Source organism: Cryptomeria japonica, unplaced genomic scaffold (assembly GCF_030272615.1).
Source record: "Cryptomeria japonica unplaced genomic scaffold, Sugi_1.0 HiC_scaffold_35, whole genome shotgun sequence".
NCBI lineage: Eukaryota > Viridiplantae > Streptophyta > Pinopsida > Cupressales > Cupressaceae > Cryptomeria > Cryptomeria japonica.
The window spans coordinates 62,501-77,500 of NW_026728857.1; the positions used below are offsets into that span (position 1 = coordinate 62,501).

General features: G+C 59.9%; 1 non-coding gene across 1 annotated transcript; it reads right to left on the reverse strand.

The window, feature by feature from the left end:
* Positions 1 to 3,889: 3,889 nt before the first annotated feature.
* Positions 3,890 to 4,008, reverse strand: LOC131862131 (5S ribosomal RNA). The gene has a single exon (XR_009361157.1). It is a non-coding gene; the product is annotated as a 5S ribosomal RNA (ribosomal RNA).
* Between the last annotated feature and the right edge of the window lie 10,992 nt (positions 4,009 to 15,000).

Below are 15,000 nucleotides of genomic sequence, written 5' to 3' on the forward strand. Positions count from 1 at the left end.
TTTTTCACTATCTTTCAGAACGGAAATTTTAAAATCTCGTTTTTTTTTGCCTTTTCTGGAAATTAGTGAAGGCAGCGCATCAAAGGTGCGCAACGCTGGTGCGAACCTGGGAGCGCTCCGATGTGTGCTCCAAGGTGCGGCGTGCACGAAGTCGGACCCCGGTTTGCCCCGGGTGCGCACCTCGCGTGCACCTTGGTGCGCACACCTTGGCTGGGTTGCGCGCCCTGGTGGGCACCATGGTGCGCACCAAGGAGCGCTCCGAAGTGTGCTCCAAGGTGCGGCGTGCACGAAGTCGGAGCCCGGTTTGCCCCGGGTGCGCACCTCGCGTGCACCTTCGCCGCGGTGGGCACCATGGCGTGCACGAAGTCGGAGCCCGGTTTGCCCCGGGTGCGCACCTCGCGTGCACCTTCGCCGGGGTGGGCACCTTGGTGTGCAGACCTTGGCTGGGTTGCGCGCCCTGGTGGGCACCATGGTGCGCACCAAGGAGCGCTCCGAAGTGTGCTCCAAGGTGCGGCCTGCACGAAGTCGGAGCCCGGTTTGCCCCGGGTGTGCACCTCGGGTGGGCACCTTGGTGCGCATGCCTTGCCTGGGCTGCGCACCAGGGCGGGCTCAAGATGGCACCCGCGTTCCTTTTTTTTCACTATCTTTCAAAACGGAAATTTTAAAATCTCATTTTTTTTTGCCTTTTTCTGGAAATTAGTGAAGGCAGCGCATCAAAGGTGCGCACCTCGCTGCCCACCACGGTGCGCAACGCCGGTGGGCACCCGGGAGTGCTTCGAAGTGTGCTCCAAGGTGCTGCGTGCACGTTGTCGGAGCCCGGTTTGCCCCGGGTGCGCACCTCGCGTGCACCTTCGTCGGGGTGGGCACCTTGGCTGGGTTTGCCCCGGCTGCGCTCCGAAGCGGGGTTATTGGAGCGCCGCCTCTTTTTTTGTCGGAGCGTTTGGTGGGGTTTCTCGCATTGGCTCTTCCGAGGCCCGGTTGCCACCCTGGCGCGCACGAAGTCGGAAGTAGGGTTAATTGCCCGGGTGCGCACCTTTGCCAGGGTGGGCACCTTACCTGGGCTGCGCACCAGGGCGGGCTCAAGATGGCACGCGCGTTCCGTTTTTTTCACTATCTTTCAAAACGGAAATTTTAAAATCTCCTTTTTTTTTTGCCTTTTCTGGAAATTAGTGAAGGCAGCGCATCAAAGGTGCGCACCTCGCTGCCCACCTTGGTGTGCTCTGAGGTGCGCACCCGGGAGCGCTACGAAGTGTGCTCCAAGGTGCGGCGTGCACGTTGTCGGAGCCCGGTTTGCCCCGGGTGCGCACCTCGCCTGCACCTTGGCCGGGGTGGGCACCTTGGCTGGGTTTGCCCAGGGTGCGCTCCGAAGCGGGGTTACTGGAGCGCCCCCTCTTTTTTTGTCAGAGCGTTTGGTGGGGTTTCTCGCATTGGCTCTTCCCAGGCCCGGTTGTTGGGTGCGCTCCCACCCTGGCGCGCGCGAAGTTGGAAGTTGGGTTAATTGCCCGGGCGCGCACCTTCGCCAGGGTGGGCACCTTGGTGCGCACACCTTGGCTGGGCTGCGCACCAGGGCGGGCTCAAGATGGCACCAGCATTCCCTTTTTCTCACTATCTTTCAAAACGGAAATTTTAAAATCTCGTTTTTTTTTTGCCTTTTATGGAAATTAGTGAAGGCATCGCATCAAAGGTGCGCACCTCGCTGCCCACCTTGGTGTGCTCCGAGGTGCCCACCACGGTGCGCAACGCCGGTGCGAACCCGGGAGCGCCCCGATGTGTGCTCCAAGGTGCGGCGTGCACGAAGTCGGACCCCGGTTTGCCCCGGGTGCGCACCTCGCGTGCACCTTGGTGCGCACACCTTGGCTGGGTTGCGCGGCCTGGTGGGCACCATGGTGCGCACCAAGGAGCGCTCCGAAGTGTGCTCCAAGGTGCGGCGTGCACGAAGTCGGAGCCCGGTTTGCCCCGGGTACGCACCTCGCGTGCACCTTCGCCGGGGTGGGCACCTCGGCTGGGTTGCGCGCCCTGGTGCGCACCAAGGAGCGCTCCGAAGTGTGCTCCAAGGTGCGGCGTGCACGAAGTCGGAGCCCGGTTTGCCCCGGGTGCGCACCTTCGCCGCGGTGCGCACCATGGCGTGCACGAAGTCGGAGCCCGGTTTGCCCCGGGTGCGCACCTCGCGTGCACCTTCGGCGGGGTTGCGCGCCCTGGTGGGCACCATGGTGCGCACCAAGGAGCGCTCCGAAGTGTGCTCCAAGGTGCGGCGTGCACGAAGTCGGAGCCCGGTTTGCCCCGGGTGCGCACCTCGCGTGCACCTTCGGCGGGGTTGCGCGCCCTGGTGGGCACCATGGTGCGCACCAAGGAGCGCTCCGAAGTGTGCTCCAAGGTGCGGCGTGCACGAAGTCGGAGCCCGGTTTGCCCCGGGTGCGCACCTCGCGTGCACCTTCGCCGCGGTGGGCACCATGGCGTGCACGAAGTCGGAGCCCGGTTTGCCCCGGGTGCGCACCTCGCGTGCACCTTCGCCGGGGTGGGCACCTCGGCTGGGTTGCGCGCCCTGGTGCGCACCAAGGAGCGCTCCGAAGTGTGCTCCAAGGTGCGGCGTGCACGAAGTCGGAGCCCGGTTTGCCCCGGGTGCGCACCTCGCGTGCACCTTCGCCAGGGTGGGCACCTCGGTGCGCACACCTTCTCAATGTTTTCTTGCCTTTTCTGGAAATTGGTGAAGGCAGCGCATCAAAGGTGCGCACCTCGGTGTGCTCCGAGGTGCGAACCCGAGAGCGCTCCGAGGTGCCCACGAAGTCGAAAGTCGGGTTAATTGCATTGTTTTCCCCGGGTGCGCTCCGAGGTGCGCAACATCGGCGCGCACCAAGGAGGGCTCCGAAGTGTGCTCCAAGGTGCGCACGATGGCGTGCACCTCTGGTGCGCACGATTCGGAGCTCGGTTTGACCGGGGTGCGCACACCTTGGCTGGGTTGCGCACCTTTTGTGCGCTCCAAGGTGCGCACGAAGTCGGAGCTCGGTTTGCCCCGGGTGCGCACCTTCGCCAGGGTGCGCACCTTGATGCGCACGCCTTGGCTGGGCTGCGCACCTTGGTGGGCGCCATGGTGCGCACCTTTCGTGCGCTCCAAGGTGCGCACGAAGTCGGAGCTCGGTTTGCCCCGGGTGCGCACCTTGGTGGGCGCCATGGTGCACTCCGAGGTGCCCAAGATTGGTGCGCACCAAGGAGCGCTCCGAAGTGCGCTCCAAGGTGCGCGCGAAGTCGAAAGTTGGGTTAATTGTCCGGTTTGCCTCGGGTGCGCACCTTGCGTGCACCTTCGCCAGGGTGGGCGCCTTGGTGCGCACACCTTGGCTGGGCTGCGCACACCTTGGCACCCGCGTTTCCTTCATTTTAAATTTTTTTTTTTTACAATCTCTCAAGTGGGAAATTCTATAATCTCAACTTTTTTTGCCTTTTCAGGAAACTTTTGAATGGAGCGCATCATTGGTGCGCTCCGAAGTGTGCTCCAAAGCTCTCTCCAGCTGCGTGCACCTGCCCCGGCCGCGCACCCGGCCCCGCCCAGCTTCGCTCACCTGTCCCGGGCGTCTGGTGCGGAACCTTAGAGTAAGAAACATCACCGTGCACCTTGGCCAACGTGCGCGACTCGACCGAGCGCGCACTGGCCGAGGTGCACACCGATTTCACCTGGGTGCGCGCGCAGCACCTCGGGCGCACCGGGGTGCGCGCACAACGCCCGGGTTGCACCGTGGCCTGTGTGCTCGGGGCGCCTCGGGTGCGCGCTCGGTGTCGCCCCCGCGCGCGCGGTAGTGCGGGCAGCGCACCCCGGCCCGGCCCGGCCCCGACGAGAACGCAAACGGGCAAAAGGTTTATTCAAATAGCATTGCGACGCCCGGCGAAAAACTAAAAAAGGGTGCAACACCGGGACTTCCCGGGAGGTCACCCATCCCAGTACTACTCCGGCCCAAGCGCGCTTAACTGCGGAGTTCTGATGGGATCCGGTGCACTAACGCTGGTATGATCGCACCCGTTATGAGCTTGTCGCAGTGTGTACTTAGCAAACCGCGACCCACGTGCGAATCCACCCCGGCCACCCACCCCCGTCGAGGTGCACACCCTCCCTCGCGAAGTGCGCCCCGTTCGCCAAGTGTGAGCCCTGCCCGGGTGCGCGCACCTTGCTAGGGCGTCGGGTGTGCACCCGGCCCAGCCTACGTGCGTGCACCTGGAGGGGGCGTCGTGTGCGTGCAGTGTCCCGTCTGCAACGCGGTGCCCACACACCACCTCGGGCGCAACGACCTGCGCTCACATGTGGGCCGAGTGCACCTTGGTGCATGTTCGGGGCGCCTCGGGTGCACGCTCGATCTTGCCCTGGTGCACCAAGGCGCTCGGTTTGCCCCGGGTGCGCACTTGGTGCAAGGTGGGCACCCAAAATAGGGATCAAGCACCAAAACACAAGTTTCGGGATGCAAAATGGGACCCAAGGACCACAAATGCGTTCCAAGACCCATGATGGGTCCACGAGAACAAAAATGTGTTCCGAGACTTAATAAACAAATATTGGGTTTTAGGAGAAGAAACATGCTCTGATGCCCAAAACGAGAATCGACCCCGAAAAGGCCACAGGCCAAAAGTGGGATGCGAGACAAAAAAAAATGGGACCCGAGGACCAAAATTGGGTTCCCAGGTCGAAGACAGGGCAACCGGACAAGAAACGACCTCTAAGGCTCGAAATGAGTCCCGACGACTAAAACTTGACAAGAAGCACCCATCAGGCACCCAACTCGACACCCATGGGATGCCGACCCACCCGGGCTTCCACCTAGCACACCTTGGCACCCACCCACCCTCGCACCCAACCTCGCACCCAACTTAGCACCTTTGAACCCACATTGGCACTCACCCTGACCCTGGCACCTTGGAACCCACATTGGCACTCACCTTGACCCTGGCACCCACCTTTGCACTCACCTTGGGACCCACCCTGGCTCCCACCTCGGCACCCACCCAGACACCCACCTTGGTTCCTTGGCACCCACCTTGGATCCTTGGCACCCACCCCGACACCCACCTTGGCACGCAACTTGGCTACTTGCCACCCACCTTGGCTCCTTGACGCCCACCCCGACAACCACCCCGTGACCTACCCTGGCTAGGGTTGGTGCACACCCACCCTGGTGCCCACCTTGGCACCCACCCTATGACCCACCTTGGCACGCACCTTAGTACCCACCCCGTTACCCACCCTAGGACCCACCCCGTGACCCACCTTGGCCAGGGTGGGTGCACCCACCCTGGTGCCCACCTTGGCACCCACCCATCCTAGCACCCAGCCTGTGACCGGGCTTGGAACCCAACCTTGCACCCGCACCCGTCTTGGCCAGTGTGGGTGCGCACCCATCCTGGCACCCACGTTGTGACACACCCTTTAACCCACGCACCCTAGCACCCACGTTGGCACCCACCTTGGAACCCAACCTAGCAACTTGGCACCCACCCCGTGACCCACCTTGGCATCCACCATAGCAGTCGCCGACTTGGCACCCACCTCGGCACCCACCTTGACACTTGTGGACCCACCTTGCCACTCACCCTAGCATCGACCCATCCTAGCACCCACCCTGGCACCTTTGCACCCTAGCACTCACCCATCCTAGCACCTAACCTGTGACCCACCTTGACACTCACCCTCGCACCCACCTTGGAACCCAACCTAGCACCCACCCACCCTGACACCAACCCTAGCACCTACCCACCCTTGCACCCACCCTGTGACCCATCTTGGCACCCACCCATCCTACCACTCAACCTATCACCCACCTTCTCACCCACCTTGGCATCCACCTTAGCACCCACCCACACTGGCACCTTGGCACCCACCTCGGGCAAGGTGGGTGCACACCCACCCTGGCACCCAATTTAGAACCCACCGAGCATGTTACCCACCTTGGCACCCACATTGCAGCCCACCCTAGTACCCACCCTATGACCCACATTGGCATCCACACCCTAGCACCCAGGCACCTCGACACCCGCCTTGACACCCACCCTAGCACTGAACCTGTGACCCACCTTGGAACTCACCCTAGAACCCACCCACCCTGTGAACCACCTTGGCATCCACCTTAGCACCCACCCACCTTGGCACCCACTCTAGCACTCACCCATCCTAACACCCAACTTGTTACCCACCTTGGCACCCGCCCTCGCGTCCACCTTGAAACCCACCCTAGCACCCACCCACGCAGGAGCCCACCTTGGCACCCAACCTAACACCCACGCATCCTGGCACCCAACTTGTGACCCACCTTGGAACCCACCCTAGTACCCACCTTTGAACCCACTATATCACCAACCCACCTTGGCACCCACCCTATGACCCTCTTTGGAATCCACCCTAGCACGCACCCACCCTGGCACCCACCATGGAGCGCACCCTAGCACCCACCCACCTCGGCACGCACCTCAACACCCACCTTGGTGTGCGCACTGCGCCAACCTCTCAAAGACCCTATGTGGTGCGCTCCAAAGTGTACACCTTTGGTGCGCTCCAAGGTGCGCACCTTTGGTGCACACCGAGGTGCACACCAAAGTGTGCACCGAGGTGAGCACCAAAGTGCACTCCAGGGTGCACACCAAGGCGTGCACCTTTGGTGCGGTCAATGCAAACGAATTCGGAAGTTGGGGTCGATGTCCTAATCGCTGCTGCAGACTACACGTATGAGAATCGGACAAATAGCTTTATATAGGGGAGGTGTTGCGTTTGATGGGTCGACTCCCCTGGTTGTGTGCACTGCACCAACTTCAAAGACCCTGTCTTGTTTAAGAAGTCAAAAGTTGGGGTGGATGTCCTAATCATTGCTGCAGTCTACGCATGTATGAGAATCAGACAAATAGCTTATATAGGGGAGGTGTTGCATTCGGTGGGTTGACTCCCCTGGTTGTGCGCACTGCGCCAACCTCAAAGACCCCGCATAGCAGAAGAAGTCGGAAGTCGGATTTTGGTGAGCACCAAGGCGTGCACCTTTGGTGCGGTCAACGCAGACGAATTCAGAAGTTGGGGTGGATGTCCTAATCGTTGTTGCAGGCTACACATGTATGAGAATCAGACAAATAGCTTATATAGGGGAGGTGTTGGGTTTGATGGGTCAACTCCCTTGGTTGTGCGCATTACGCCAACCTCAAAGACCTTGTTTTCGTTAAGAAGTCAAAAGTTGGGGTCAATGTCCTAATGGCTCCTGCAGGCTACACATGTATGAGAATCGGACAAATAGCTTATATAGGGGAGGTGTTGGGTTTGATGGGTCGACTCCCCTGGTTGTGCGCATTACGTCAACCTCAAAGACCTTGTTTTCGTTAAGAAGTCAAAAGTTGGGGTCGATGTCCTAATTGCTCCTGTAGACTACACATGTATGAGAATCAGACAAATAGCTTATATAGGGGAGGTGTTGGGTTTGATGGGTTGACTCCCCTAGTTGTTCGCATTACACCAACCTCAAAGACCTTGTTTTCGTTTAGAAGCCGAAAGTTGGGGTCGATGTCCTAATTGCTCCTGCAGGCTACGCATGTATGAGAATCAGACAAATAGCTTATATAGGGGAGGTGTTGGGTTTGATGGGTCGACTCCCCTGGTTGTGCGCATTGCGCCAACCTCAAAGACCCTGCATTGCGGATGAAGTCGAAAGTCAGAGTTTGGTGTGCTACAAGGTGTGGTCGAAGGTGCTCACCTAGGTGTGCACCTTTGGAGCACAGGAAAAGTGCCCTCCAAAAGTGCGCACCTTTGGAGTGCACAAAAGTGCCCTCCAAAAGTGCGCACCTTTGGAGCGCAGAAAAGTGCCCTCCAAAAAGTGCCCTCCAAAAGTGCGCACCTTTGGAGCGCAGAAAAGTGCCCTCCAAAAGTGCGCACCTTTGGAGCGCAGAAAAGTGCCCTCCAAAAAGTGCCCTCCAAAAGTGCGCACCTTTGGAGCGCAGAAAAGTGCCCTCCAAAAGTGCGCACCTTTGGAGCGCAGAAAAGTGCCCTCCAAAAAGTGCCCTCCAAAAGTGCGCACCTTTGGAGCGCAGAAAAGTGCCCTCCAAAAAGTGCCCTCCAAAAGTGCGCACCTTTGGAGCGCAGAAAAGTGCCCTCCAAAAAGTGCCCTCCAAAAGTGCGCACCTTTGGAGCGCAGAAAAGTGCCCTCCAAAAAGTGCCCTCCAAAAGTGCGCACCTTTGGAGCGCAGAAAAGTGCCCTCCAAAAAGTGCCCTCCAAAAGTGCGCACCTTTGGAGCGCAGAAAAGTGCCCTCCAAAAGTGCGCACCTTTGGAGCGCACAAAAGTGCCCTCCAAAAGTGCGCACTTTTGGTGCGCACCAAGGCGCTGGTTCGGTCGTTGCAGGCGAGTTCGGAAGTTGGGGTCGATGTCCTGAGCGGAGGTGCAAACTACACAGGTGTCGGAATCGGACAAATAGCTTATATAGGGGAGGTGTATGCTTCGATGGGTCGACTCCCCAGGTTGAGCGCACCGCGCCAACCTCAAAGACCCTACGGTATGGATGAAGTCGGAAGTTGGGTCCGATGACCAATTCGATTAGTAGGTATGCTCATGAGGTCGGAATTTGGGTCCGATGACCTGCCATGTGCAGGAAGGCGAATGTTGACACTGTGCGTTGCAAGGTGCACACCAAGGCGCTGGTGCGGTCTTTTTAGTCGAGTTCGGAAGTTGGGGTCGATGTCCTGATCGGAGGTGCAAGCTACACAGGTGTGGGAATCGGACAAATAGCTTATATAGGGGAGGTGTATGCTTCGTTGGGTCGACTCCCCGGGTTGAGCGCACCGCGCCAACCTCAAAGACCCTACGGTATGGATGAAGTCGGAAGTTGGGTCCGATGACCGATTCGATATGTAGGCATACTCGCGAGGTCGGAATTTGGGTCCGATGACCTGCCACGTGCAGGAAGGCGAATGTTGGCACTGTGCGTTGCAAGGTGCGCACCAAGGCGCTGGTTCGGTCGTTGGAGGCGAGTTCGGAAGTTGGGGTCGATGTCTTGATCGGAGGTGCAAACTACACAGGTGTGGGAATCGGACAAATAGCTTATATAGGGGAGGTGTATGCTTCGTTGGGTCGACTCCCCGGGTTGAGCGCACCGCGCCAACCTCAAAGACCCTACGGTATGGATGAAGTCGGAAGTTGGGTCCGATGACCGATTCGATATGTAGGCATACTCGCGAGGTCGGAATTTGGGTCCGATGACCTGCCATGTGCAGGAAGGCGAATGTTGGGACTGTGCGTCGCAAGGTGCGCACCAAGGCGCTGGTGCCGTCGTTGCAGTCGAGTTCGGAAGTTGGGGTCGATGTCCTGGTCAGAGGTGCAAACTACACAGGTGTGGGAATCGGACAAATAGCTTATATAGGGGAGGTGTATGCTTCGATGGGTCGACTCCCTGGGTTGAGCGCACCGCGCCAACCTCAAAGACCCTACAGTATGGATGAAGTCGGAAGTTGGGTCCGATGACCGATTCGATACGTAGGCATATTGGCGAGGTCTGAATTTGTGTCCGATGACCTGCCATGCGCAGGAAGGCGGAATTTGGGTCCGATGACCGAGTTGATGGCGTGCCATGCGCAGAAAGGCGGAATTTGGGTCCGATGACCGAGTTGATGTTGATGGCCCGCCATGCACAGGAAGGCGGAATTTGGGTCCGATGACCGATTTGAAGGCGTGCCATACGCAAAAAGGCGGAGTTTGGGTCCGATGACCGAGTTGATATTGATGGCCCGCCATGCGCAGGAAGGCGGAATTTGGGTCCGATGACCTGACATACGCATGGAGTCCGACTCGGGGGCCGATGTTCGATTCGATGACTTGCATTGTGGGTAAAGTCGGAAGTTGTGGTCTTTGACCCGATTCGATGACCAGACTTCGGCTGCTTGAGAATCGGACAAATAACTTATATAGGGGAGGTAGTGTTCTCGAGCATCCTCCCCCCGTGCCCGTTTATGTCGATTGATGCTGGTGCTCGACTGGTTGGAGCGCTCGGATGCAAAAATCTTGCACTAGGATTTATCGATTGTGATGGACACGGCAAGTCTCCTGATTGCTATGCAGGAGCTCATCGTGAATCTCTATGCGGCCTTGGTATGGACTCGACCTGCGGAATGGTTCGGCAATGGTAGTCGCTCCAACACGTCCTTGCAATGGCCACAGAGGTGATTCGACTAGAGCTCCAGTCTAGCTTTTGGGTTGCTTGGCGGACTGGTATAGCCGCGATCGAGTTCCGGCCATGAACGTTTTAGATAGCTCTTGGGCTTTCTGGGACGGAAGTCGGAAGTTTGGGCTGTTGTCCGATTTGATGACCATTCTTCGGATGTGTGAGAATCGGACAAATAACTTATATAGGGGACTGTGTTGTCTCACGCAGCCCCCTCCGTGCCCCTCTATCTCGACCGATGTTGGTGCTTGAAAGGGTTGGGATCGCTCGGATTTATAAACGTGCACCACCATTTGTCGAGTGTGAGGGACGCGGCAGGTCTCCTAAATGCTATGCGGGCGCTCTCTGAGAATCTCTATCCGGCCTCGACACAGACTAGTCTTGCTGAATGGTTTGGCACTGGTAGTCGATCCAACACGTCGTTGTTGTGGCCGCCTAGGCGATTCGATTCGAGCCCCCGTCTAGCTTTTGGGTTGCTTGGCGGATTTTGCCCTATCCGCAAGTGAGCTCGGTCCCTAAACGTTCGAGAAACCCGATTGCTATGCGCCGACTCTCTTTCTTGCGAGCCTCCATCTAGCTTTTGGGTCTCTACGGAACGGAAGTCGGAATCTGGGACCGTTGTTTGATTCGACGAGGCAGACTACGGTTGTGCGAGAATCGGACAAATAACTTATATAGGGGAGGTGTTGACTGGAGCATTCTCCCCCGTGCCCCTCTAACTCGACCAATGCTGGCGCTCGAACGGTGGTAGCGCTCGGATTTTCATTGAGCGCCAGCATTGGTCGATTTAGAGGGGCATGCGAGATTCCCGAATGCTATGCGAGGGCTCTAACGGAAATGTCTATTGGTTTCGGTATGGATGCAATTGCGAGTGGTTCGGCAAAGGTAGTCGTTCCGATGCGTCCATGTCGTGGCCAAATCGATAATTCGATTTGAGCCCTCGTATAGCATTTGGGTCTCTCGATGTGATTCCGCATTCCAGTCCCTTTGGGCACTGCTTGAGCCGCATCCCAGGGGGTTCCCTTCCCAATAATCTGCCTCGCAACCCGATTGCTATGCGGTGAGGCTCCTCGGCCGCCTCGGAACTATCTGTGTATCAGACGCATCGCGGGATAAGGGGTTGGCAACGGTAGTCGCCCCAAGCGCGTCCGATGCTTGGACCATTCCGAGGCGGCCCTGAAGCCTCTTCCGTCTAGCCGTTGGGTCCTTCTCGCCGCATCCCTCGCCTCGCACCCCGATTGCTATGCGGTGAGGCTCCTCGGCCGCCTCGGAACTATCTGTGTATCGGACGCGTCGCGGGATAAGGGGTTGTCACTGGTAGTCGCCCCAAGCGCGTCCGATGCTTGGACCATTCCGAGGCGGCCCTGAAGCCTCTTCCGTCTAGCCGTTGGGTCCTTCTCGCCGCATCCCTCGCCTCGCACCCCGATTGCTATGCGGTGAGGCTCCTCGGCCGCCTCGGAACTATCTGTGTATCGGACGCGTCGCGGGATAAGGGGTTGTCATTGGTAGTCGCCCCAAGCGCGTCCGATGCTTGGACCATTCCGAGGCGGCCCTGAAGCCTCTTCCGTCTAGCCGTTGGGTCCTTCTCGCCGCATCCCTCGCCTCGCACCCCGATTGCTATGCGGTGAGGCTCCTCGGCCGCCTTGGAACTATCTGTGTATCAGACGCGTCGCGGGATAAGGGGTTGTCACTGGTAGTCGCCCCAAGCGCGTCCGATGCTTAGACCATTCCGAGGCGGACCCGAAGCCTCTTCCGTCTAGCCGTTGGGTCCTTCTCGCCGCATCCTTCGCCTCGCACCCCGATTGCTATGCGGTGAGGCTCCTCGGCCGCCTCGGAACTATCTGTGTATCGGACGCGTCGCGGGATAAGGGGTTGTCACTGGTAGTCGCCCCAAGCGCGTCCGATGCTTGGACCATTCCGAGGCGGACCCGAAGCCTCTTCCGTCTAGCCGTTGGGTCCTTCTCGCCGCATCCCTCGCCTCGCACCCCGATTGCTATGCGGTGAGGCTCCTCGGCCGCCTTGGAACTATCTGTGTATCGGACGCGTCGCGGGATAAGGGGTTGTCACTGGTAGTCGCCCCAAGCGCGTCCGATGCTTGGACCATTCCGAGGCGGACCCGAAGCCTCTTCCGTCTAGCCGTTGGGTCCTTCTCGCCGCATCCCTCGCCTCGCACCCCGATTGCTATGCGGTGAGGCTCCTCGGCCGCCTTGGAACTATCTGTGTATCGGACGCGTCGCGGGATAAGGGGTTGTCACTGGTAGTCGCCCCAAGCGCGTCCGATGCTTGGACCATTCCGAGGCGGACCCGAAGCCTCTTCCGTCTAGCCGTTGGGTCCTTCTCGCCGCATCCCTCGCCTCGCACCCCGATTGCTATGCGGTGAGGCTCCTCGGCCGCCTTGGAACTATCTGTGTATCGGACGCGTCGCGGGATAAGGGGTTGTCACTGGTAGTCGCCCCAAGCGCGTCCGATGCTTGGACCATTCCGAGGCGGCCCCGAAGCCTCTTCCGTGTAGCCGTTGGGTCCTTCTCGCCGCATCCCTCGCCTCGCACCCCGATTGCTATGCGGTGAGGCTCCTCGGCCGCCTTGGAACTATCTGTGTATCGGACGCGTCGCGGGATAAGGGGTTGTCACTGGTAGTCGCCCCAAGCGCGTCTGATGCTTGGACCATTCCGAGGCGGCCCCGAAGCCTCTTCCGTGTAGCCGTTGGGTCCTTCTCGCCGCATCCCTCGCCTCGCACCCCGATTGCTATGCGGTGAGGCTCCTCGGCCGCCTTGGAACTATCTGTGTATCGGACGCGTCGCGGGATAAGGGGTTGTCACTGGTAGTCGCCCCAAGCGCGTCCGATGCTTGGACCATTCCGAGGCGGACCTGAAGCCTCTTCCCTCTAGCCGTTGGGGCTTTCTCGCCGCATCCCTCGCCTCGCACCCTGATTGCTATGCTGTGAGGCTCCTCGGCCGCCTTGGAACTATCTGTGTATCGGACGCATCGCGGGATAAGGGGTTGGCAGTGGTAGTCGCCCCAAGCGCATCCGATGCTTGGACCATTCCGAGGCGGCCCTGCAGCCTCTTCCGTCTAGCCGTTGGGGCCATCTCGCCGCATCCCCCACCTCGCACCACGATTGCTATGCGGTGAGGCTCCTTGGCCGCCTCGGAACTATCTGTGTATCGGACGCATCGCGGGATAAGGGGTTGTCACTGGTAGTCGCCCCAAGCGCGTCCGATGCTTGGACTATTCCGAGGCGGCCCTGCAGCCTCTTCCGTCTAGCCGTTGGGGCCATCTCGCTGCATCCCCCACCTCCTCGGCCGCCTCGGAACTATCTGTGTATCGGACGCATCGCGGGATAAGGGGTTGGCAGTGGTAGTCGCCCCAAGCGCGTCCGATGCTTGGACTATTCCGAGGCAGCCCTGCAGCCTCTTCCGTCTAGCCTTTGGGGCCATCTCGCCGCATCCCTCGCCTCGCACCCCGATTGCTATGCGGTGAGGCTCCTCGGCCGCCTGGGAACTATCTTCGTATCGGACGCATCGCGGGATAAGGGGTTGTCACTGGTAGTCGCCCCAAGCGCGTCCGATGCTTGGACTATTCCGAGGCGGCCCTGTGGCCTCTTCCGTCTAGCCGTTGGGGCCATCTCGCCGCATCCCCCACCTCGCACCCCGATTGCTATGCGGTGAGGCTCTTCGGCCGCCTTGGAACTATCTTCGTATCGGACGCATTGCGGGATAAGGGGTTGTCACTGGTAGTGGCCCCAAGCGCGTCCGATGCTTGGACTATTCCGAGGCGGCCCTGCAGCCTCTTCCGTCTAGCCGTTGGGGCCATCTCGCCGCATCCCCCACCTCGCACCCCGATTGCTATGCGGTGAGGCTCCTCGGCCGCCTTGGAACTATCTTCGTATCGGACGCATCGCGGGATAAGGGGTTGTCACTGGTAGTCGCCCCAAGCGCGTCCGATGCTTGGACTATTCCGACGCGGCCCTGTGGCCTCTTCCGTCTAGCCGTTGGGGCCATCTCGCCGCATCCCCCACCTCGCACCCCAATTGCTATGCGGTGAGGCTCCTCGGCCGCCTTGGAACCATCTTCGTATCGGACGCATCGCGGGATAGGGGGCTGTCACTGGTAGTCGCCCCAAGCGTGTCCGATGCTTGGACCATTCCTAGGCGGCCCTGAAGCCTCTTCCGTCTAGCCGTTGGGGCCTTCCCGCCCCATCCCTCGCCTCGCACCCCCGATTGCTATGCGGTGAGGCTCCTCGGCCGCCTTGGAACCATCTGTGTATCGGACGCATCGCGGGATAAGGGGTTGGCACTGGCAGTCGCCCCAAGCGCGTCCGATGCTTGGACCATTCCGAGGTGGCCCTGAAGCCTCTTCCGTCTAGCCGTTGGGGCCTTCCCGCCCCATCCCTCGCCTCGCACCCCGATTGATATGCGGTGAGGCTCCTCGGCCGCCTTGGAACTATCTGTGTATCGGACGCATCGCGGGATAAGGGGTTGGCACTGGTAGTCGTCCCAATCGCATCCGATGCTTGGACCATTCCGAGGCGGCCCTGCAGCCTCTTCCGTTTAGCCGTCGGGGCCTTCCCGCCGCATCCCTCGCCTCGCATCCCGATTCCTATGCGGTGAGTCTTCTCGGCCGCCGCGGAACTATACCTGTTATTGCTACTGCATCCTTCGGCTGGTAACCTCCTCTGCCGCCTTGGAACGTTCTCTTTGTCGGACGCGTCGCGGGATAAGGGGTTGGCACTGGTAGTCGCCCCAAGCGCGCCCGATGCATAGACCGCTCCGAGTCGACCTTGCTTTCAGCCTCTCACATGCATAGACCTCTCTGAGTCGACCCTGCAGCCTCTCACGTTTA